The 26,542-nt window shown below is 45.1% G+C and overlaps 1 protein-coding gene across 1 annotated transcript in view; it reads right to left on the reverse strand.

Moving 5' to 3' along the window:
* Positions 1 to 26,542, reverse strand: part of LOC131293184 (uncharacterized) — a 113,909-nt gene that overhangs the window by 43,779 nt on the left and 43,588 nt on the right. The gene's annotated exons all lie outside the window — the stretch shown is intronic.

Below are 26,542 nucleotides of genomic sequence, written 5' to 3' on the forward strand. Positions count from 1 at the left end.
TCAAGGAAAGCTAACGGTCAAACCCTGGGCAAATTTATCGGCCACTTGGCCGGCTTCTGGCCCGTGTCCGTGTTTCGAAGCCAAGGGTAAGTGGGTGAAATTCCATCCTGGCGCACGTGTTACGGTGATGGCCTTGTTTGTCGGAGGCCACGACGACGACGACGACGACGGCGACGACGATGATGCCGATAGGACTGTAGGCCAACCGCAATCGAATTTGGCATCCAGCATCAAACGATCGGGTACAAAACCTTCCCGCTAAACCTCAACCCAATTCCACCGCACGACAAAGATACGATCCTTAATCATCGTACACCATAATGAGCCCTTGGCTACCTTGGTTACGGGTGGGGGGGGGAGGGGGGGGGGGGGGGAAATGCTATAGTGAAGCACCAGAGTTCAAAAGTAAAGGACTGAGGACGAAACAAAGAAAAGAAAATCCGAAACTGCCTGATTATTTTCACAGACATAAAGTCCCTTTGGATACCGAACGCCAGACGGGCGTTCATATGTGCGCCTGCACGCATGGCCGATTTGAGGTTATGTCAAGAATTCAAGATCATAGCTTTAGACCGCGGTTGCATTGGGGCGTTGCGTTGGTGGTACTCGTGGTCTTCTCGTCTACCCTCGGCTGTATGTTTGATCTACAATTTACACCCAACACAACACACACACACCGGCCGTGCGCGTTCGTTAGGTTGGTTGGATTGAAAATTAACCTTGTCGCCCCCCCTTGTGGGTCACAAAACAGCCGAGCGAACGAGCCGCGAACTCTCGGCGTACAGCTCGCATACGAGATCCCCAATCCGCTTAACCAGGTTCCTGCACCGGCGACTAACGAACATCGACTGGCAGCGGGTGTATAATCAATTCTGACGCTATTAGCGCTCCTCCGCAACCAAACCGGATGGCCTCGGGTATAATGTACCGCGTGGTCAGAAGTAGGTACTTCTTGCAGTACTACACCGTCGCACCTAACACTCAATAACACCACCGACGCAACTTCGAGTGGTGTGTCCACCGTTAGTGAGAAAATCTAACCGGGAACAGCGCGGAAATAGCGGAACCTACCGGTATTGAAGGCATAATAAATAGCTGGCTTATTATTTGTGGCGTTGCGCTGTGGCCAGTGTCTTACTGCCCTGTCCACTTAAGGAACGATGAAGTGTATGGTCTTCGGCACGCGGGATGACGATCGCTATGAGCCGTATCGGAGCAAGGGGGAATACTGATTTGACCCCAAACCTCTCTCGGTACATCGAGACGCGTGGGGTGTCTGGTTCCCTAAAACGGGCCGGTGCTGTTTAGGCTGCAGTTTCTCGATTGTTCTGAGACAACAGGAGACACCCGCATGAAACTCCCCCTCCCGGCGACAAGTAGAGCTCGAAAGCTAGGGTTTTAATGAACTAATGCGATTCAATTTTATTCTCATTCAGCTTTCCCACCGCCTTAGGCAGGTCCCGTGGCCTACTCTCCATCGACCTAGAGACCACAAGCGATCCGACCGACCGAAAGTAGTGATGAAGGTGCATTCAGGCCTCATTGTTTCTCGGAAATCGTCACCTTGACGCCGCCAAAAGGTGACCAATCTTCACGGATACTGTCTAATGGCTTTCCGGCCACTTAGAAACAAATTTCGTCCATCTTCAATCGCCGCTCTGCCCGGTAGGTGAAGGTTAGTGGAGCATTAAATTCCGGTGATTAAACACTTCCCGTGAGCTCGACGACAATGGTTTGGTGGTTTGACCCAATGTCTTCGTAGATCCAACCGGTTCCCACCTTCGCCAAGGTTCTCAATGTTTGTACGTAGGTAGGCACTTGCTGTAGTGTGAGCTGTGCTATTTCTTCGATCTACAACTTGCGGCACTTGGATGGCGAGCAGGGGGGAAAAAAGGCCATTGGACGGGTGGACCACCCCGAAAACGCGCAACATCGCTCAAGGATTCGCGTAATCAAGAGCGAAAGGTGGGCGCGTAGGTTATCAGTAAAACATGTACATATTTATTGCCCTGACGCTTCGCGTTACTTTGTTTGGTTGGTTCGTCAAGAAAGCAAGCTCTCTCATTAGAAACGATTGTTTCGAAAAGTACTTTGCCGTTTTGATGGAGTTCAATTTCAAACTCAACCTTGGATTGTAAACTGGATGTTATGTTCCGGCTGATGATTCCTCGCAGATATCACCGTGAGAGATATCTCTCGAATCGTGTTCAAACCACATACCGAAAGGCTAAAATACCAGACTGGAATGGGCGCCACAAGTAACGACGCCGAAACCGGTAATTAAAGACACGGGGCGTCGAGAAGTCGTCGTATCCGAAGTCCTCACCGCGGCGAAAGACATACTCAAAAGCCGGGGCGCATAATTATAGCCTCCGGCTTTTCTTCACCATTTCCCGCGCCGAATGTGTGGCTCGGTTTCACTTTAATTGTTAATCAATTCGCCCGAGATACGGTCCACAAACCGAGGGAGGAAAACGGGGGGAAAGGAGAGACGGGGTTATGATCGACCGGTCGTTTCCCAATCTGCATTCACTTCTTCGCGAGTCTCCTTCGTTGCGATTGTGGGTGGGTTGGTTGAATGGAAGTTTCCCTCTTCGCAAATGTGCCGCAGGGAAATGGAAAATTCCGTGCGACTTGAAAGAGGTTTGGCGATAGCGGGTGGCAATGACACCAATTCTGCGATATGGTAAACGATGTCGGGTATGGCGTCGTGTTTGCCGAGAAGGGCATGTTCCAATTTGGTTTGGATCGACGAATAAAATGTATCCTTGTTGATTAATCGAATAGCAATAAAGTGACTGATTTGAGAAACAAACATAAACATGAAAATTTATAGCTCAACAGTATCAAGAATGTACAAAATTGAACGATAATTAAAAGTATAAGGTATGCCAGGTTTAGCAAGATATTATAAGGAACCTAAAAAAACTTCAATCAATCTGAAGCATTGTAGATTTCCATTTGAAAAGCAAACAAGCATAGTTTATTTTTTATCACACATTCCAACACGTTCTACGAAGCTGAATCTTTCACACGCGTGCTGCAGTGAAAGCGGCCCACACGGAGAAAAGCCCACCCCATTCCCGTCACCTGCTTTTCATTAGATTACAATCAACCTAACCTAGCATAACCTTTTTTCCCATCGGAAGCGACGAAAGGACGCTGTTTGGCCACCTTTTTTCCCCGTCGCTAATTAAGTTGCAACTAACCCAAGCAAGCTTTTCCCGCCCTTTCCCCACAAACAAACCTCACGGAAGAGTTAACCATTTGGTCGAGCGGCAGGAGGAAAATATGTCCGTACACAAGCAAACCCGCACCAGCATCATTTGTCCCGCCGCTATCGGTCGCTCCCCATCGCATCATCGCACTGGTGGTGGTGGTGGTGGTGGTTGAAACACAAATTGGTTGAAAATGAATTTGCATAATTGAGTTTATTAAACCCAGTCGCCTTATGACTTTCGCCCGGGATCCGGATTGTTTTAATCCATCGCTTTTTTCGCCGCGTTTGCCATTTCAGTTTCATTTGACGTTTGGAAACCTGGTGTTGCTACCAGTTTTTTTCTACGCTTAACTCCTCCACGAAGATGTATTTTCTTTTTTGTGCCCGAGAACGGGCATATGTTTAAAGCACGCGCACGTGTGTCTGTGTGTGTGGTTTGATTCGAGACAGCATTGACCATATTTTTTCCACTGCATTTCCAACCGCACAACACGTTTCTCGAGACGTTAACATGAAATTATGATTCCAATCCAACTGGAGCAAGGTGAGAAACGCTATGCTTGGAACGCGAGATGCAAAAGGAAACAAAAAAGGGGTAAAACAGCTACACTCTCTGCACAAATTAAGCAGTTGGCCAAAACACAACGAAAAAAGACGCAACTATCTTGTCCGTCGGTCGACGGTCATCGATCGACGGATGGAATTTTGTACTCCTTTTCCCGAACCGATCACCGGTGCAAACCCCTTGCATATCCAGCCGGTTCGGTGGCTCCGTATGGATGATCTTTCACTCTCCGGCGACCATACGCGGTGTGATTGATCCGTATTGCAAGAAAAACGCACACACTCCATTTAGGAGAAGGGTCGCAAAAAGTGCGAATCTCATGGATGGAACGCAATAGGGGTGGCTGGGGTAAAATGCACCCTTGAGGCAAAACGCAACTTTTCCAAGTTATAATGAAAAACGCGTTTTGGTCACGAAAAAAGTAGCCACCCTATAAGAGTGAACTAAAATATTTATTTATTTTATTTTGGTCACCCGATGAGTTTGATAGCTCTACATCAACAGAAACGCAAAGTAAAAGCAAAGCAAGAACATCACCGGTTCGGACATGTTCTTATGTAATTGTGCACTTCGCTATGGAATTAATAGCGCAAAAATCGTTTTTTTTATACATGACATACAGAAAAATTAAATGTTACACATGACATACAGAGAGAATTGTTAATTAGAATTAGAGCTTCAAACTGCAAATAAAAATCTCAGTAAGTAAGCTGATTTATTCGTACAACTAAAAAAATGTTCCAGTATGAACGGAAGCATAATGCATCCTGTAAGTCGAGGCAAACTGCATCAGTTTGTAAACAAACTAAAACAAATCATCAAAAGGTTGTAACTAGTTTGAAACTTAATGAACCAAAGGAATTGATAAAATCGATAACCATTATTAAAGTTCATTTAAAACTCATTAATTTTCCTTAAGGAAAATGTAGCGTATTACCCCAGGAACCCCTATTACACAATTTAACACCACCGTAAAGCACAACATGACTCTGAAATGCATGCGTGATGTGTCGTTGTGGTGGCAGGGGGCAGTTTTTCGAAACGAAAGTGTGCAGCGCAACTGGTTGACTTTTTGCATGGCAATCCAGGGAACGAAACCAGCATGCGTAAAGCATCGCACCTGAAAGCACTGAGCACTGAAAGCACTTGAACTGAGAAAAAAGCCCATGGGGAGCATTTTTACTTACAAAGGCGACAGTAAAATATTGAGATACTTTTAACTTGAATTCAAAACAATTAATAGGATGGCAGTTTTAAACTATGAGAGAAGCTTCAATTCAATTATCCTGAACATAAAAACTATTTTTAAATTGACCCTTTTGATAAACTCAACATCGTTTGAGCCGTGAAATAAAACAACGTTGCTTTGTAAGTTGCCCCATACATGAACATAAATCATCATCATCACCCTCACAACATTGTGCAAAGATCCACTTCATACAACAGCAGTATATTCCGCTCGTTCCGGAGCAAAGGGAAATAAAAGTATTTTCACTCCTTGTACCACCGGAGCGAAACATCCCATTCGAGGGAAGGAAATATAACATATAACAATACATCTCTGAGAAGTCTCCATACGATCTTTCTTTCTCTGCTTTCCTCTCGAGTTCGGTTGCAGTGTTGTTCGCCGTACACGCGAATGAGAACGTGTACGCGGTAGGAGAAAGGGCGTCCAGAATTTATCAGCTGTTTTCCGGCCAATTGTTTTGTATGCAAATTTCGTTCAACAAATCTCTCCCAAACCCCCTTTTCCGGACGTGTCCCACCCGGTCATCATTGTATGTTGTTGGCCTGTGTATATTTTTTCACGGACTCTGATGCAATAAATGCTGCCCGGTCGAGCTGGGCAAACAATTTATGACGCGGTGCATCCGACCGCCGGTCGCATTCGTACTTACCTCCGCGGACTCGTTTGCCAAAACTGCCGAACCGTTCCCGCTCGATGACCTGCGTGTGAACGAAGCGCTCCGAGGCGGACCTGCTCAGCTTCTCCTTCGATCCATGCGCTCCCATGGCCGGCTGAGTGTTCCTCCTCCGGGACTTTCCTGGTTATATCGCCCCTAAGCCCGCGCTACCGATTGTCCCGTTTCCGTTTGCCACTGGCCGTCGGTAAGCCGATGGCAAACATCGAACGTCGAAGGGTAAAAACGCGCACAACGAACTTCAAAACAGAAAAACCGTCAACTGGCTCAAAGCCTTCGGATAGGAGAGAACCGCTCGAGCTCCACCATTTTCTTCTACCTTGACCAACGCAACAGCCGTTCTTTACCGACCACGCTGGCTAATTAACTAGTTGACTTAACGGCCCGTTCCGACATTGGAAGCGACACAGCCGCTGTCATCCCAATCCGGTTGGATTCAGTTCAAGCTCACGTCGCGTCCAACCAAAGCCAGCGCGTTTTATTGTGCTCCGTCGTTTGAGATGAAGTCGTTCGAGAACGCTTAGCTGAGGAAGATCAGTGTGGAGCTGTTTGTCACCTTTTTTCCGGCCCGTTAATTGCCAAACACCTCGCGGTTCAGGTTTTCCACAAACGCACCCCCTAAAACGGCAGCATTAACTTTGTTGGACAAATAAACCGACGGGAACCGGCGGAGTAGCTAATTATCTCGTAAGCTGTCAGAACGTGCACATTCCTCCAGCGTGGTCGAATGCCGCTCGCGGTTGACCATTTAATTGATTTGAACGGAGGTGATTCGAGGAAGAAACCGACCGGTCTTTAGCTTGGCTGCTGGAAGATTTGTGGCGACCGGAAAATGCCGAAAGTCTCGGTGTTTGCCGCGCTATTAAAGGAGATGATAAAGAGAAGACAGTTTGTGTACCGTTGCGTCGTAATGCGAGATATACAGCACACAGACAGGTTGAATTTCCATCGTTGTTTGCATGAAATGTACACGATTCCAGTTCGATGTTTCACAAACAGGGCAAGATATTTGAAGGAATTGTTATTTTAGGACTTCGTAAAGCCAATAAGTTCTTAAGAATTCTTCACTTTAAAATTTGTCCACTTTTCAAAGAAGTTCAGAAAAAAATTCTCCGTTATTAAGTAAGAAGATAAATTTAAAAAGAATCACAAGAAAGGAGCTCATTTGAAATTATTAAATAATGTCATTGATACTTTAACGCTTCATCAAACACAATCCTTCGCACGATCCTAAACTCCTTAGTCATGCCTGATTATTTTCTGAAATGAACTCCCCAAACATCATCGTCATCATCATCAAGACTTTGGTGACAGGCAAATACGTACACGCCAGGCGTTTTCCTTTCCCAGAAGCACTGTGGTACCTATCGCGAACCAAGTTAACAACCGGTCGATAAACATATCGACCGATATAATGACAGTAATGGCGGAATGGTATCGCAACGCATCAAATTTATCAACCCGTAAAAACGCGTGTACAATAGCCATGGCTACCGTACAAATCGTGGGGAAAAAATCTAGCAGTTGTTAAAAAAGTCTTTAATTTGCATCGCGAACGAAACATTTTTTTTATATCGACCGATATATTTAACTACTGCCTCAACCCATCCGATATACTAAAAAGAGCTGTTGACCGTGGTAAAATTTATTTTAAAAAATGTAAAAATGTTATTCTGTGTTAATTTTTCGCTTCTTATTATTTTTTAACCATTTTAGCCCATCAAAAAATTTATTTTTCTGGTGAATTTTTTTTTTGTTTTAAAATTTGTTTTTTTTTTATTTAACCGCCTACACGGGTAGTTATTGTAGTTTTATATTCAAATAACAATTGATTGGATTGTCGTATCAGCATGAAACTTTTAGAATGCCTAGAAATAGTAATTTTCTATCGTTTTGCTAAAGAAAACAAGTTTTTAAACAAATTTAAATAATTTTTATTTGCCGTTGTCGGTCGATACCCCTCAAACGTTCCGTATTTCTCGTACTTCGGACCAATTTTCATTTTATAGAGCTGTCGGATCGATTTGTAATTTTCAGTGAAGATACTTAAAGGTGTTTTCCAAAATATTGTATAACTTTTATAATTTCAAAAATTCATAAAGTATATTAATTTGAGGTTCCAAAAAATGTCAACGATATAAAAAAATTAGTATTTTTCTTTTGTACAGTTATGCATTGTGTTCCCTGTTCTTATAAATTCACGTATTTTGTTTTTTGGTTCGTGCATTAACACCCTGACCCTTCTCAATTTTTCTTCCGCCAATAACCCACGCTTATGCTTATGCTAGTTCCACTTTGGCAAGGATTTCTTCAAACAGCCTCTTCGGAACTCGGTAATTGTTAATGAAGCTGAAAAACGAACATGTTAAAACAGTGGCAACGATTGTTGAGCCAATACGCTTACGTTTTATCCGATAATTCAAGCGGATCAAAATGCTTCTACAATCGCCTATCTCCTCTTCATTATCCGCATCATTTAAAAAGAATAATGAATTTATCATTCTAATGTTTTGGATGCTTCAAGAACTAAAATGCTTCTCGATACGATAGAAGTCGCACTAATTGTAACGTTGTTAAAAGTAAACAAACTCTAGGTTTCCATGGTAATTTGACAGACGGCGAAACCACTCGATAGGTATTTTTATGGGTTGTTATAATTTTACCGACTGCTCAGTTGAATACATTCGCGATACCAATTCGAGTAGATAAATTTATCGGTCGATATAATCAAACGGGTTGGTAAATTTTATCGACTGCTTTCGCGATAGGTACCTGTGTTACCTAATCGAAGAAGCGCCTGTCCTACATTCAATGTCACGAAAGGGAGCAACATAAAAATCGGTTTCTATTTTTCAGCACTTGAAATTGGTCCCTTCACTTGCGCTCCCGGAGAAAAGTACTTCATCGGAACGATTTTTGCAATGTGAGACACATCACGAAGCGATCGTTTGCGAACACAGTTTTTTTTCTGTCTCTCATATGGGGGTATTCCAATTGCGAGATCTAACACACCGCAAAAACCGAAACCCCACTGGGCATACTTCTCCACCCAGTTTTCCGCCAAAACGGGGTGACTGGCGTACGCGCATCGCCCAGCTCCAGACTCCCATCATCAAGCCACACCAAAGATCGGGTGTGAGAAATTGTCCCGCATTTAGAACACACCTCCGTGCCGTTGTGTTGTACGCGCACCGGGGACCAGGGATTCTCGCGACCTGGGATTGCTTTCGGATCGGGCATGTGCTATTTTCAGTCCCTCTCTACTCCGTCGTGTACCAATAATGCAACATCATCCAACTTTCCCGCTTCGTCAACGCAGGTTTGCGCTCGTCTGTTTTGGGGGAAAAGTCGCTGCAAAACCACAACTTCCTCTCCACCCAGCGCGGAACACGCGTTTCGTTAGCAATCCGAGAGGGAGCTTGACAGCGAATGTCATAGCACAGATCGGGCGACCGAAGGGCGGAGAGTGAAAGATTGCCCAGGTTTTTTTTTCTCGCACGAATGTGCTTCGAGGGAGTCATTTTTTCCATCTCATAATCGGCTTTTCTTTCCACACCAGGACCGGATTGGTTTGGCCGTTAACCACTTGCGTGAGTTGAAAAATACGAAATAGGTTATTTTTATGTTTCATCTCAACAAAACCACCTCCATAATGCAGTCAACATCGTTGGAAGCGAGAACGTCGTTCGTCAAGTTTCGTTGTTTTACAGTGCGTGATAAAATTATTAAAATTGTTCAGCAAAAATGTCCATAATTGTACTGTGAATTAATTAGAAACATTTTTACATAATGTAAACAGAAGAAAAGTGTGCCACGCGAAATTATTGATATTTTAATCATTCCCAACACACTCCATCACTTTACATCAGCATTATCAAACGATAACGCTATGGATAACAAATTATGTTGCTTCAATTTAAACCAAGCTTTAATTATTTATACGCTCTCTCAAAACCCGCTTCCGCCGCACGGACCGAGCATGAAACCGACCACAAATGATCGATGTTTTACATCTCAAAGCGCAAACCGCAACGTAGCGAAACTATTAGATGCCCGAGCTACGGCCGACCAGCATTAATATTCATTATTAAAACCTGACGGATTACCATACCGGATCAGCGTGCCACTTTTCCGTTCCGCCTACGACTAGATGCTTTTCATGGCAATTTCCCCCCCCTGTTATGGCGATGGTAAAGTGTGGTTTTGCCGTGATAAGACGACTCGTCTTTAAATCGTCTTTGGCATCTATCGATATGGTCTCCTTTTAATGGCAGTCCATTTTATTATGTTAAATTACAGTAGACATTTGACGTTCATTTCCATTTTGCACTCGGTAAATAATTTACGAAATTAATTTATCCCCCAACAAACGACTCGTTATGTCTCAGCAGATGCAGATGCACGAAACCTCGGAGCATTAATGCATGAAACATGATTATTCCATCCAATTGCGATACATTAAGTTGACGCTGCAGTTGCTGACACAACTCACGTTCACGAAAATATCCTGTGACTAATACATCTCGCACGCACAGCAAAGGGTGTCCGCTCGCCGTTTGCTAAATCTTGCTTTCTTTCCATCCCCATGACGAACCCTGGAGCCCTATTTATGTCGCACAGCATCATCAACCTCCCGGGACGTCCTCTTCCGATCCGTGGAAGGTCACGAGAAGAGGGGGAGTGTGGCAGGACGAAATTAATTAAACCTCTACATGTCCCAAGCACAAAAGCCTCCTTCCTCGTGGGTGACGTGTGTTTGCCTCCTTTGCCGACGCCCGAAGGCCGAACTAAACGAGCATCATGTCCGATGTTTAGGCTATCATAATCATCGTTTAATGGAACGACCGGGGAACCGTTTTTGCTCCGTGGCCTTTTCTGGGGCAAGCACGCGCCAACCATTCGAACGTTCAGAAGAAGAGTCCGCCGTAATCCGTCGAGCTAATCCCAAACAACCAAAAAGTGTTCCCTCGCTGGAACCGAGAACCGGATCGGGAACGACCGAACTCGGAACAAACGCACCAAACCAAACCACGTCCTCCCGGTGACTCATCCCGCGTCGGTCCATTTGTTGGCGCCATCTTCGGCCCCGAGCCGGGAAGATTAATCGTCAGCGGCAACAGCGGGCGCTGATTGAACATCAGGAAAAGTGATGTCACAAGCCGAAAGCGTGCTGATTTGGGAAGCAATTTATTATCGCGTAGTCTTAAGCCGAAAAAAAAGAGACCAAGCTCTGCTTCCGCGGGGGAAATTTGTGTGTTTTAGATGGCCATATTTCGATGGATCAAGAACATATGATGAAGAGGAGAAAACACCATGCACGCAAGAAGAATCAACACGAACTGTCACTGGTTAGAAGCACTTTTTCTTTAAGTCGGCCCAATGAGTCGAAAGTCGACGACGCAGACTGTGTGTGAGTGTCAATTGGGGGATAAAATTAGCATATGTTCTAATGCGTTCACCACACCGAAATCGCTGAATGGAGAACCAAGCCGACAATTTATTGTTTAAATCTTCTGTTTAATTTACTCCTATTGATTTTATACCTCGACAATCCATTATCGACTTTAGAATAAAGTAATCTCTATAATGGTGCTATAACTAACGGTAGTCTGTTGGATTCGATTCTTATTGAAGACGCTTTAAAAGATTAATGTTATGTAGTGCTATACAGTTTTCAAACTGATGTAAGAAGTAAACTATTAGATTTAGCAAAACGTCGTTAGCAAACAACAAATATCAGACAAACTTTATCACTTGCCATAGCCTCAAGGTTAATTGGACACTAACTGAGACGACCTTCCCAACGCTAACGCAATGTCTAGGATGGCCAACATCACTCCCAGTCACGACGTCGGTGACTTCACCACCCTGTGGGTGTCGATAATTATGTTACGAATGTTTCCAAATGCCTTCCAGTCACAACGGGAGTGAAACTCCAGCTGACAAGGACCGGCGTCGGAGCTGCTGGGAAAAGAAAACGAACACCACCCAATTCGGGTTTCGCTCACCTCCAGAGAACTGGGAACACACTCTAGGGATCGTGTCGAAAACCACCTTCCAGCGAGGGGGTGTCGAGTTTGCGAACCGGACAAGGATTTGTGAGGTCCCGTGCAAAACCTGTCTGTGCTCCACTCCCATCGATCGCTTGCCGGCGACAGCCATGGTGCGACATAACGAGTCGCCACTGAAATTGTAGCCTGTAGCGGAACACTGAACGTTGAAATGTCCAGAAGTACCTGCCAGTTGGTTGTGTGTTTTCCCTTCGTTGTTTTCGTTTTTTTCCCCCACCCAGTGAAGGGCCTTATCACATTGAAGGCAAAGTAAACGGACGCACGCGCTTGCCAAACGTTGCCGTGTCTGCGACCGGTGGAGAAAGACCACTGCCTGGCACTGCCGGCTATACCGTGCTGCCGGGGCGCAACACGAACCGAACCGGTAAGTTTTGCGCGAGATCCTATCGCAAACACTGAAAGTCACCAATGTTCCAACCCAACTCCATGTCGTGCAAAATGTGAGCAAGTGGATGCGGAGGGGGCGGTAAAGGAACACAACAACATTAACCACCGGGCCAACGGTAACGGTAACGATTTGGAAGCAAAACGTTGCCTCAGATCTTGAAGTTGCCTTCAGATCTTCAAAGGGACGTCTCGGGAGAAAGAGAAGGGAAATTCATTTCGTTCGGAGTACACCGAACTCATGGAACAAACCGCCCTATAAAGCATTGCAACGCGGTACATCGGGATGTTTGTCTTCCGGACCATCGTCTACGAATAGCACTTAGGCTGTTGGCAGTAGTCTGAAGTAATTCCCGGCGGATAATTCTTGGAGAAACAGTAAATTTCCTGACGAACTACTTCCTACTTCACAAAATGCGAGGAATAGCATATCACCGACATCCAACTACCGACCAAAAATACGGGACCAAAATTAGGAATGACTCTGTTGTTGCAGCATTCATTCGTTTTCAGAATTTTCCTTCAACAACAGCGCATTCGAGATTTTGTAGAAGTCCTGCTGCCGTTCAACGAAACCTGTCTCACTGAATCTAGCCATGTCTTGCGTTGTCTTCTTAAGCTTATCTGCCAACGACTCCATCGTGACAACCTTTGTTTGTTTACCCTTCCATCCCAGAAAATATGCCTTCGCGGTATGCGTTTCCATTTACTCTTCTCCAACCAGTTTCTTGAATCCTAGGCAAAGGCAATTCATGCCAGGAAAACATCCCTGCACTAGAGTTTCTCCGACTAAACTGATATGTTTGCATTATCGCTGATGGACATTCCACCATCGTAGCGGATACAGAAAATCATTTCCGATTCCACGAACCTTCTAGCCGGTTTCCCTTGCAGCAAGTGTCCGGATCCAACAAGGGCCTTTGCTAATGGAAACCGCACAAGGCTAAAGGTCAGAGCCGGCGGAGACCATCGTTCATACGGTGGGCAACTCTATCGGCACGACTTCTGCTTCTGTGTTGCTCCCTTAGGCTGGCCAGTCGATCAGCACGGTTTAATTTACGGCGCGCTATGCACGACTGTGGTATCAAGAGGTGCTAATCAAGATAAATTGATTGCCCAAACAGTTTTCCCAGCCAGGGCCGTATGCTCAAGAGCGGCTCCACCGCATAACACAAATTCAAGCCGGTGTTTGTTCTAGCAAAGTTAATATTGAAAGGCTGTTTCCTTCCATCGTTGGATTGTTTTCTTTCGCCAGAAGCTAAAAAATGAGCCGGATTAACTCGTTACCAACATTGAGTATTTGTGGTTCGCGTGGCATCCAAGGTTTTTGTTCGGAATGTGTCTGTGTGTGTTTAAAAAATTCCTTCTAAAAAAAATCCCTTTTGCTTTAACGTTGACTTAACTCCAAACAAATCAAAGAAATCGAGATGTACCACCTCATGTTACCGTATAGTAAAATAAGCGATGAATCACGAAGAAAGTATAAAAATGTTCCAAAACCATTCTCATAAAACAAGGAAGCTGAGATTAGGAAAGATTAACTCCTAAAGCATCCGTAAACACATTCCGAAGTGACAATGAGAGTGGACAAATTCCTCCCGTTAGCAGGCGTACGACAGTCGTTAGTCAAAGCCCGGGTCCATCATTTATGACACTTGAGGGATTCTCCCAAGAATTTGTTCTAATTTATTGCTCCTTCGTCATGGCAGACGTCGGCCTGTGGGCAGAGCACTGCAAGGGGTACCTTTAACGATGACCCACATTACGAAACTGCCCAACGTGAGGAACACAACGCCACGGATAGGTTGGTATGAATTGTTGAAACAGCTGCACACTCTGCGACCTGAGTCAGCACCGAAACGCACCTAGGATCGATAGTTTGGTGAGTTCGTCCAAGTCTTGTCTTGCCTGCACCTCCTCCTACAATCACCTCCAGACCGAACCGCTCTGGACGGTTTCGACCACCACGAAGATCGTCCCCCGAGGGTAGGCAACTCCCTTGGCCCTCCGGTGTGTCTGGTGTGCGTCCTCCTTCCCGTTGTGCGTTGTTGTGCAATCGCTTAACGAACACGCGAGCACGCAAACCTCACGTCATCACGTCTTCGATGTGCGCTTTCCGGTTCGGTCTCCAACGGGCGACATGCGAGCCACGGGTCGAATCGTGTTCCCTTCCCGAAACTTCTCCATCAAGCTGCAATGTTGCAATGTGCAAATGGCGGGGAGAGGCAGAGAGACACGTGGACGCGAGTGGGACATTTACTTTGGCCGAAACGATGGTTGGATATTGCACCTTTGGGGATCCACAACGAACTCCAAGAGAAGGACAAAAATAGACTGCCCCGTAGGAAGCGCGCCTAAGTTCATAAGTCATCACTGTGGTCAGCGTGCGGACTGATAGACTGGATGGAACACGCGTGACACTGCCGATGAGTATTTTCTCTAACATCCGGCAGAAGAAACACATCACTGAAAGCCGGGGAAACCCCAGACAGCACGGGTGAGCTGATCTCTTCGATTCTTCGAAAAGATATCGATGAATGACTGTGAGTTCTCAAACAATGTCGATGTTTATTTATGAGCCTATAAAGAACTCACTGAATATTTTCTTATCCAATCTCGTGAAAGTAGAAAATTCAATTTTCTACAAATTTATATATTATTTTAAAACCCACGGTATGTGTTGCAAATCATCAAAGATAAACTAAATAAAGAACACCAGACAACATAAGCAAATAATGATGCTTTTTGATGTTACCGATTTTTTGTACCACATTATGGAATCGTTTTATAACAAGCTTGCATAAGTGCTTTGACTTTGAACCAACCTCAACTCTATCTATCGCACCGTTTTCCTGGGTCTTCCTTCAACGCTCTGGCTCTTTCTGCCCCGCGGGGCAAACAGCACAAACTAACAAACACCCCTGCATCCCAAAATGGAAACAATTTATTTCCGCACTTTATGTTCAACGTTTCCTCCAACCGGGCAGGAATGACAGTCAACGACGTTCGTTGTCTGCACGTTGCCGTGCCACACACATATGATTGTCATAAAAACATAACAAAATCGCGGCTACACCAATGTCGTTTGGTCCCTTTCCTTCATTTTTTATTTGTTTTATCCTGTCCCCCGGCCCCATAGGAACTCCCCGGTTGCAATTTGCAATAAAAATGAATTATGCGACCAAATTTGTGAAGCAAAAAAGTGCACCACGATACATTCGTCAGCCGGTATGTTTTGCCGGGAATTGTATGTGTGTAGAGTGGGAAAGAGCATCACCGAAATGCAACCAAAATACGGACGAGAGGAACGACTTTTTAACAACGTTGGAGCCTGACTTACCGGAAGGACAACTTTTACGCGCAGCATTTGGGACATTTATGGCAAAAAATCGCTTAGCCATATCAATTGTCATCCAGATGTTTTATTTCAAGCTTTTCATGGATGCAATGAGGAGGGTTTGTGGAGTTTTGTGTTTTGGCGAAAGACGGGTTTATGAAATACAGCCAACAGCACTCAACATTATTCATGCACTCATATGTGATTTATGAACCTTTTTTTAACAGTGCGTCCATTTCTCTCGAGATTCTCGAAATTGTTAATACATTCTCATTGGAACGACAATTTTTGTATATGAATCATTGGTGGTGAGGCCATTTTAAGAATATCAAATGATCGATCGTCCATGCGATTAACACTTCACAAACCTGAAGTACTACACCGCTGTTGATACTTGAGAAATCATGTTTGGTGACGGCTCAAACTTAAATTCAAAGCAAACATAATTCGAGTGCCCATTAGTCTTTGGCAAATGGCGTGAAATAAACTCGTGTCCCCGCGCGGCGAACAACATGCCAGCTCAGCTTTCACCAACAGGTTGCGGCTGCTTTCAACCACTTGGCATAAATTTCGTCGGAGTTCAAACTGTGCAAACATATCTACAACAAAAACCTGCGTCAATCCAAGCTAAGGAAGGGAGGGAAACAGAGACGATAGTGCCCTCAAACGTCATCAGGCGGAGCTGCTAATCCGTTAGGACACGGGCGGACAGTATCGACCGTTTGGCATTTTCTCGAAATGTCGCACACTTCCGAACGAAACGCTCGATCATGGTCGATGAAATTTGCTGTCCACCAATGGTGAGGGGGGGGGGGGGGGTGGGACAAGGATGTCACGCACGAACGGAACTGCACGCAAACACACAGCATAAATAACGACATGAAAAATAGTACAAACGCACATTACAAGCCCATTCCATCTCGGCGCCGCTCGATCGTAGTGGATTAATCCGTTAGCTCTTTTCACTGTGTTCATGTTCGAAATTGAGATAGATTGATTGGGATAAAAACCCGGGGCCAACACGCAACGAAACACGACACTTGCGCGCCACCATTCGTAGACGTGACGACGGGCTTAAGGACACGCCGACACTCGGTTTCGCTCTCAGCAGCCCGAGATGCGAAATATCGATCCAATGACGCAAGAAAGATTAAATTATATCTTCTTCATTTTTTCCGCTCCCCAACCGAACTCGAACTCGTCCGTTATGCTTCGAGAAACCTTTTCCCAGGCACCGAGGGTTGACTTTCCGAGTCGGTGGAAATTTTCGCAGCAAATAATAAACCCCCCCGCTCGGAAAGTCCACCCAGAAAAAGTTAAATCAATTTCGCCCGATTTCTGAAACGGCACAACTTTGGCAATCCTCATTATTCCTTGGCTTGCGGCGGGCGGACGACTTAAAATAAGCCGAGCGACTTATCAAAGTATCACAGTGGCTTCGGGAAAACAGTTGCTTAAATTATACAGATTTGGTGACTGGGGAACTGAGCTGGGGGAGGAATGACAAGATTGACGCCGGCCAGCCAAGACCAAAAACCAGACCCGACGAGCACCGGGAGCGATTGAGTCGTTCGTTCACCCACGCTTGACAAGGACGCGTTGAACTTGAAAATCCCGAACGGAAGCCACCAGAGACCGAGCCCGTTGATGGTGCGACAAAAATAGGCAGCGCGCTAGTTGGGAGGCGCTTGAGTACGTGGGATTTACACAGATCCGGTACGCGGTTAGTGTCTGGTCCGGTGAACTTAAATGGCAAAAACCACACTACAAGTGGTTTCCTTTTCTTTCAAAGGGATTTAAGGCAAAACGACTAAAAAACAACGAACGAGTGGAGTTCGAAATTCTTCGCGGGGTATTCGAAAAATAAACAGTTATAAGCACTCCTCCAACCGACCGCTGCTTCGTTCCACCTCGATTCATTCATTCAGCGTTCGACGATTGTTCCAAATTAGGAAAAGCAACCGAACGAACCTCGACTGCACGACCGCTCGCAACAAACAGGCTGCTAGCCGATCGTGGAGATTTCATCGACATTTCCGGTATACGTATGATTGACGCACGCCGCCAAAAAACAACCGACCCGACGGCGGACTAAAGCTAATATTCAATTAAACCATGCTTGACCATTTACAGTTTCGATTAGGTTTTCTAAGCCTATTTTCTTCTCGTTAATGGATGCATACGTAGGAAAGCAACGCAAATTTTTTGGAACGAAACGAATTGGTCGATCAAAACATTGTAGCTGAAATGTGAATGAAATCTTAACGACTCAATAAAACCAACGTTAAGTGCTTGTACACTGCAATCAGCAAATGATTGAGCTATCTAAATTTGTCACAGCTATCTATGGAGATTATTGTCGAGCTTATAATATTACAATTAAAACTAACCAATGATCCTCAAATTATCATTTCTTCGCTTTCTTGGCAGTTTATCTTCCCGACCAAACGTCAAGGCACAACTGTTAGAAAGTTGACAATTAATTCACAATGTAACCTCTTTCCCTTCAAAGGAGAAACAGCAAATAATAATCGCATCTAAAGTTGATCAACCGCGTAAGAGGCTCTTCTTGTTTGACTCATCCAAAAGCAAAAAAAAAACTAAAACCATTGCTTCCCAAAAACTAAAGCCTCTGCGTTACGCTAGATGATGCGGGCCAAGATTTGGACTTACGCAACACGCTCGAAAAGTAACGGAATTTATTAGCGAAAAACAAATCGCAATTAATTTTGCCCAATTGAGCCACCGAACGCAACGGGCAACTTAATTAACTTTTCATTGATGGAAGCAAAGAAAAGAATAACATAACAAATTAAATTCCACCAAACAAACAACAATTCATGGATATTCCTCTTCTTTTGGATGCCTCCAACTTTAGGTGGCGTGCATTCACCTTACATACCTTGTTGGCAGTGTTGCGCAATAATGACATTCACATATAAACGCGCTCATCTAACAGACGGCAGGGGGAGGGTATTCGATATTATCCAAAAATCATATCACGAAATTCGTTGCGTGAACCTTCCCCCAACACGCTGTCGCTATGTGATAAAATCTGTATCGTCTCGCCAAGATGCATCCTATGGTGTAGACGCGTGGCATGGGCGGTATTATTATCCACCGAAATCTACCGGAAAAATCCACCTAAAATAACCTTCCTCAACATGCTACAGCGGCCACCACCCCCGCCGGCCGGGCCCCATGCAAACAAGAAAACTACTTTAAACGGGCGCGGCTAATTTTCCACCAATTTTCACCCACCCAACTGAAACTGCCGCGGCGCCTCTTTTTTCGGCAACCGGCGAAGGAAGGAAAAGTGGAAAGTGACCGTAAAAAATAGATTTTCCACCAGCCCGACGGATGTGGAAGTGGCTTCACTGTTTTATTTTCCTTCCTACTTCGCCCGCACGACACGAGCCACAATTATTGGTTATCTAAAATTTGACTATCAACACCTACGCGAACGCACACCGGTTGGTTTTGCACCACGAGTTTTTTTTCCCCCGGGCGGAGATCACATTGAAACATGGTAGAAAAAAGAATTTCCTTTTCAGCAAGAAAAAAAGGAAATTTCTATTTCCGAAATCCGACCAATTCACCCGATGGTACTTCCGACATCCGAGAGAGCAGCTCGACGTGACGGTGATTTGGGGTTGATACGGTTTGGTTTACATTTTTCAACCGATCGTTTCCAATCGGTAGAGCAGATTCGTGAAATAGGCGCTTTGGAAAAAGATCGGCACTCGTAAAATTAACTCATAAATCATGGGACACCGAGGGACGGGCAAATAGCCCGAAGCTAAAATCCCATTCGACAGAAAAAGGGTTGACATTATCTTTGATGGTCAATACACTAAAATAGCTTTCCCCCGATGTAATCCCGCGGTGCCGAGCAGGAGGGTAGGAGAAAACCGTGCCATGTTTCATACTCCGCCGGTGGATTAACGCTGCCAGGGATGATTAAAAAGAATATATGTTTTATTTAAAAACACACATCCTCAGGCATCGGCATCAGACAAAAAAAGGTGTGCCCTCAGAGTGCTTTTTTCGGACGGTGTGTGGTCCAAATTATGGCATCCGAAATTAGGGCGCTACATTTCTCGCTCCCATTGCTGACGGGTCCTGGTGCGAGGTTTTATGGCGTCGAAAATGGCAGTTTAATATCGGGGCTATTCGAAGGCAATTAAATTGACGAAGATTCAACCAACTCCGAAGCCGTATCCCGAGCGCGATGTTTACAACCCAACACAGTCCGACAGTCCGCATCAAACGCTTTAGTGCTTAAATCTTCCCCAGGGCGACGGATTCGGGATGGGGATCAATAATGATGAGGATCAGAGCAGGAAGCCGACGACACTGGAAACATAATCTGGTACCATTTTCATCCCAGGTCGACTTTACGTTGATCTTATCCAATGAAGTTACGGTAGAGTTTGAATCGTGCTCAACGTGTAAACAACCATTCACAAAACACTAAGCATTGCGATGGACTGTGAACATCATTCCATAAAACCAGATTTCAGATATCCTTTTTATTCTAATATCACGTGATTTGTAATACTTCGCTTAAGTACAGCATTAACTCCTTTAGTAACTAAAAATCTTTTTAAAAAATCTGAACTTTAAAAAAATTAGCTAAACAAAACTCATTAATTCATACAGATAAATGCATGACAGACCAATGACAGGTTATTCATTGTGGTTCAGATTGGCAAGCTTTTCCATCCATTATGAATCTAAATTAAAAGTATGATGAAAAACTGAAAAAGGTATGTCATGGAGGATGGTTCCCGTGTGAATATCCTCGTGTGCTGTTTTAGTCCAGCGATGCGTAACACTGTGGCATGCCGTTCACACGCCAACCCACCACTCACGCAACGTTCCTTCGGGAGAGCAAACATAAACATTTCACCTAATTGACTGCTCATGCCAACGACGATCTGCAGCCCCTATCGTATCAATCGCAGCAGCGGGAGGCTTGAAGGGTCTATTTCCATTCATTCATTCCTTCGCCGCTTTCATTCAACCATTCCAGCGTTGGAACGATTCTCCCCCTCGGCGTTCTGGGTCCACATTTCACATGTCAAACCTATCGGAAAAGGGTTAACGAAGAGCGAAGAGCGAAAAAGGAGGTGGAGGGTGAGATTTCCCAGCCCGTTGATAACAGAAAACTCGACACTCGACAACTGTATTACCCACGACCCGCGAAGTCTGTAAGCCCGTTTTACTTCTGCACTTGACAGCGAACGATCGGAGCGACCCAATGAGGAGTTCGGAGTCTTTGCCGCGAATCTTGAAGCTTTGAAAAACTAACACCGTAACGTCGGCAACCACAAAGAACACGTTTGCCGTACTTTAAACTACCAGCGGGAGTAGAATTCCTTTCCCCAAATCCCCCCCAACACTCGCGTAATGCTTCACAAACGGTTCAAACCGGGGCGCCGAAGGTCTTTGCGAACCGTCGAAATGTCAACCGCAGACAGTTGACAGCCAGAATCGAACCATTTTCCAGCCGGCACCATTCACCACCACCACCGTCGCCCTTTCGCGAGGTGGGATTTGCGAAGGCATTCGCGAGCATTTTGAAATCGCATTATGTAACCATATTTATTCACCGACTGCACGGACTTTCCGACGGCGCACATTTCGTGAGAACCTTCGGTCTAATTGGATTATTTTTGACGCTTCCCGCACAAGACGGAAAGCCCAAATTATATCTTTCGGCAAAGTAAATAAATAAAGTCCGGAGCGGTCAACATCCCGGGCGATGGAAACAATCGCAGAAACGCACACACACACACACAGACACAACGGTGTGTCGCTGACTCGGATTTAAATCAGGGGTAATTGAAAGTTCTTGCACAATCGCAATCAATTTATCCCGCGGCAAAATTATGGTCAATTTAAATGCAAACTCCTCTCGTCGCGAAAATGTGCATTCCGAAGCACCCCGTGGCGAGCACTTTACCTCAGGGAACGAACATAACCCCTATCCGTGGCATTTTCAACAGGATGTTTCGTCGAAATATAATTCGGCTTTAAGACATTCAACAGTTTTATTTCCCCTTTTCGATTCTCAAGTGTGAACACCACCTAAATATTCTCTATCCCTTTTAGCATTCTAAACAGATATCCATAAAAATCCTGTTGCATTTTCCCACCATGTAAACCCGGGATCGTTGGTCGGTGGATGGAAAAGAAATAAAATCCACACTGTAAATCAGCACTCCACAGACCTGTCCCTGTATATTCACACATTTTGATTATCACATTTACACCGTCCATGGTGTACCGTGAGCAGGATGTTTTTTATTGCCACCGAACATGCTACCAGCGCCTTATCGCGATGATGAAAAGTAGTCTTTTCTCTCACTCTCTCTAGTGCTAGTGGCAGGATTCACCCAAGTGATGATGCACCTGAAGTAGAATTTGTAGTAGCTTTCCTAGCACGGCTACATCCTTTTTCGGAGGAACTACGCTGCGCGTGCCGAAATATTGCATAATCTATATAGGAGCAACAATATCAGGTTCGTTTATCGTTGGAGGATGTTTCCCTTGCATGGCATGGGGCGCGAGGGAGCATAAATTGGATTTTAGTTGTACGTGACCATGATGAGAACCGTCGTCATGAGCGTGACGATCATACCGAAGCCGCCAACGGTTTCCCCGTTTTATTTCGGCAGTCTCTGGTCAGAATGTGTGTTGTGTGTTTGTATGCAAGCCATTGTTCGAAAGTTAAAAATATGAAGGAAAAGCTCCACGGGGCGGAAACATACACCCAACCATCAGCTAGGCAAGTGAACAACGTCCAAAGATTCTACGGTCCCTTTTTGCTTCATGGTGCTTGGTTTTGGCTTCCTTTTACTAAACCAAGCCGCATTCTACCTTCCAGCTCCAGATAAAGCCAACTGAACATGGTAGACCGAGGAAACCGGGTCGCCACACCACGTGCACAAGAACTGAAGTAACGCAAGATAAGGAAATTAAAAACTTTTCATCCGTTCTAACAGAATAAAAACCTCACACAAAAACCATCAACATTATTCTACAAATCAAGCTAAACAGAGGCAGAAGAAAGAGAAAATTTGAACGATAGACAAATAAGGGTAAACTGGCAAGGTGGAGTCAACGTAGAAAGTTTGTACGTCGCATTCGGACCCAAGATTAGAAAATCTAGATAGTGCAAGTGCTGCTAAGAACGTGTCTCAGAAATTGAGCGACAGCGTGGTAACAAAAACTAGAAAGCACGGGAAGTCTTTCATACACAACATTAGCGTTGGCACAGTTTGTTTTTTTCGTGTAGACTTTACTCCAGTTTAATTCTGGGAAGACGTGGAGGAGAGTTGTTGTGAAGTGCGAAATAAAACCTTTTCGTGGGGTTTTTGTTTATTCTCCTGTCGGGAGATAACCCTAACGAACTATCAAGCGCCTCGTCTGGGGTGTTATTCCTGGGTTAAACTGTTTTTCAAATACGCTCTGTTCGGAGGGTTTCATGCAATTGATAAGGTTTATGGTGTGGGTTTTCTTAACCGAAACGTTTTAAAATGATTTTGTTAGTTGAATAAAACAATCTACCTCTTCCTCTACGATTTTCGTGTGCTTACACTCAATATCCTTTCTTTTCAAATTTATCTTAGAATTTGTGGAAATCAATCACAATGGAAGAAAAATATATTTATTGCCCGCTAAATTCCTCTTGCTCACAAAATCAACACGCCTAATTTGGCCGCAGATAAACCAAACACAAAAAAAAACCCCCGAACAACACGTTCTTCCATCTTTCGGCACGATCTCGATTTGGCACGATCTTCATGCTCCGTACAAAATACCCTTTTCAGCGATCGCATTAAAACGTCCCACAATTCAAAACACTTCCCGGGAAAGACTTCTACAGCAAACAACGTTCAGCATCAACAGGCTCCAGGCTAACGGAACATTGCCCAACTTGTAGGCAACGGAAACCGCGGCATCGGGCAATAAAAGTGCTCAACAACAGGGCCATATTTTCAAGAGCACATCGTCGACGCGCGCATTCCAAGTATTTTTGCGGCAAAAATGGCGAAAAATTAATGCCTGCACACGGAATGGGTTGGGAGCGCATCGCATGGAGCATCGAGTGTCAGAGAAGTATAAATAAACACGGCATCTTTCTAACACTTCGTGCGTTGTGCGTGAAGTTCTAGCGCAGAGCATATGTGTCTTTGCAAAATATATTATCGACTGACTGATATTGTTGAAAGGTGGAAACAAATATCTATTTATTTGAAAATAGAAAGGAACAGCAAGATTTATGAAAATGTAAGGAATACAGCCGTATATCCCAAGGTATGCAAATTTCTGCTCCACACCCGACTCGGGGGAGGGATTAAATACACACAGCGGGTGACCAGCACCCACCACAAGAAATCTGTTGTCAGGTCTTTTTTGCAGGGAAAACGAGAAAATTGCTTTTGCCAACCAATAAACACTGAGGCTTGAGATAAAAAATGGACGAAATGAAACACTTCTCAACTCCTCGAAATTCCTAATTCAATGGCCTAGTGAGTCGGTCCAGGGACGTGGTTTGGGGTGGTGAAAAGGGGGGAAACCCCTTCATTCCTAGGCACGGTTTGGAATTTGCGATCGCGGCGACTCGTAAGGGGTTGACTGAACCTCTCGCACCGTTCATTCGCGTCCGGTAGATAAACATCTCATCAAGGTCCTCCACCCCCTCGCTCGGTTCCCTCCGAAGTCGAAGAACGGTTTTTTCCACCATCATCCACAGTGGGAGCCAAAAGCTGCGAACTTGCCACCGAGAGCTACACCGTCGTGCCAGGCGCTTCAGGTGAGCCAAAGAAGCCAGAAGGTGGCTTTCGGAGTCAGCAGAAGGCTGCCACTCGGAGGCTCGTTTTCGAGAGAAAATGTCTTGAAGAAAAAAAAAAGCAACAAGGTTCCGAACGCTTTCCAGCCGCCATCGACGCGGTAGAGGACGGACGGTTTCTCCAGTGCCAAGAGAAACAAGTTTTTCGAACGCAAACTCGCGGCGAGAGGCATGGACAACACACGCAAAAAGTAGAAAAGAAGAATATAAAACATACAGCCTCCGATTCGAACCGGGAGGTCAATAAGAATCGACACCCTCGAAAAACATGGCGAAAAAATAATAAAAGACGAAGGAAAATACAACGTCAAACTGGCCCCTGCTGCAATGTGTGTCCGGCAGCTGTGAGATAAAAATCCCACCGTCAACGGAGCATAAGAAAGACCGATTCGCCAAAAAGGTTGCGATGTTCTTCGTTTGCCGTTTTTTTTTTTTTTTGCTGATTCTGTGGGATATTTGGGGTTTCTATAATAGACTTCCACACAACAAAAGTGGAAACGAAGTGTATTTCTCCACCGAAAAACTCATTTCCAACCAAAATAGAGGTCCCAGTATGGTGCTGATTTTTGTTGATATTTTATAGCCCTCATGTTGCGCACTTTAATGATAATTGTCTAAAATGGTCCCCTTCAGAACAAAAATAATAAAACCCCAATCGTTCAGCACTTCCCCGGATGTGTCCACTATCAGAATACGTGCCTCCAAGTTCGGTCTAATCTCATTGATTTCATTTTGTAATGAGCGGAATTTTGCAGTCGGTGTAATTACTTCGTTTCGCATATCATACCGACTCCCTATCGGCTACCGGGGTGTCTAGGAGGAAAATATGTGTACACAGAAAACATGGCACGTTCTCCCTTATCTAATCTCGCTGCAGCAAAACGCTCCGATGAGGTCATGGGCGCACAAAATCAAGATCGTCGATTCAGACAAATTTTCCGATATTAAAATGTTGCTCTCTGCGACCGAAAAAATCGTGTACATTTCGTGCAAATAACTGGTGGAACACGATCGCTGTCTGGTGTGCTGTTTAGGTTGCAGAAGGAAGGGTAATAAAAACCTCATTTAGAAAACACGATTCGGTCTGCCTCCGGAGCCGCTTTCGATGTCGATCTGTATCCAACCGCGCGAAGGGATTAAGAAACACCCAGACGGTACGTGCGACCTTTTGACGTTGTTCTTATGTGGCGTCGCGAAAAATTCGTTGAAAAGATGAATTTTAAACAGCTCTCCACGGGACGCCAAGGAGCGTGCTGGATTTGCCAGTTCCAATCGGAACAGGCACACTGAAGATAACACACTGCACTGATCACCAACGAATATATCACAAGGCGTCACCCATTGCATTCGACGAACCCCGATTGAAATATGATCGTTGCCAGCGAGGGGCAGAACTTTATTTTATCACGTCGTTGGGACAACCTCCCACACGCTGATATATGGCGCGTAGTAACAATTTTTCAAACAGTAATCAATCACTAAACACCGCACGCACAAACACCGGTAAACGGATCACCGAACCGCCTTCACCGTTATGTAAGGGGAATCGAGAAGCTCACAATGTCGCGGAAAGACTATTCGCCATCCGCACCTTAACTCTGGCGACCAATTTCCGGCAAACTCTAAGCAGGCACCTCCTAAATTAAACTCATCACTCCCGACCATCCGACCGTTGAGTGCTGCGTGGAGTGTACGTGTATGCGTGCACCCTTATAATGACGGTGGACGACGGTCTAGTCAAAACTCCTAATGGCCTATTTTTCACATAAATTTGCGAATCAAAGCCCCTCCACAGACGCGAACCCCTGCGCCCTTCGAAAGACGCACACGCACGCACCAAAACTTCAACCGCCAACGGAACGAAACGAATCGCAAACGGTCGGTTCGAAAAAAGCACTTGCTCTGGGACGAGACACCAACGCGCGACTGATCGTGGGACACGCACGCAGCGACCGCGAGCTGATCGCGAATAAACGTCGCTTCTGAGTCGGCGGAGAAAAACGCCGGCTTAGCGCTTTGGTAACGCAGAGCGAGTCACACGTTGCACTACTCTCGGAAACAACGTGCTTGTTTTCTCTCAGTCCGATGATGGACGGTAAAAACCGGACGGGATGGACCATCTCTCCTCGGAGGATAGAAAGCGTGAGCGGATCGCGGTTTCGTTAAAAACGGCGCCGTGGACC

Source organism: Anopheles ziemanni, chromosome 2 (assembly GCF_943734765.1).
Source record: "Anopheles ziemanni chromosome 2, idAnoZiCoDA_A2_x.2, whole genome shotgun sequence".
Taxonomy (NCBI): Eukaryota; Metazoa; Arthropoda; class Insecta; order Diptera; family Culicidae; genus Anopheles; species Anopheles ziemanni.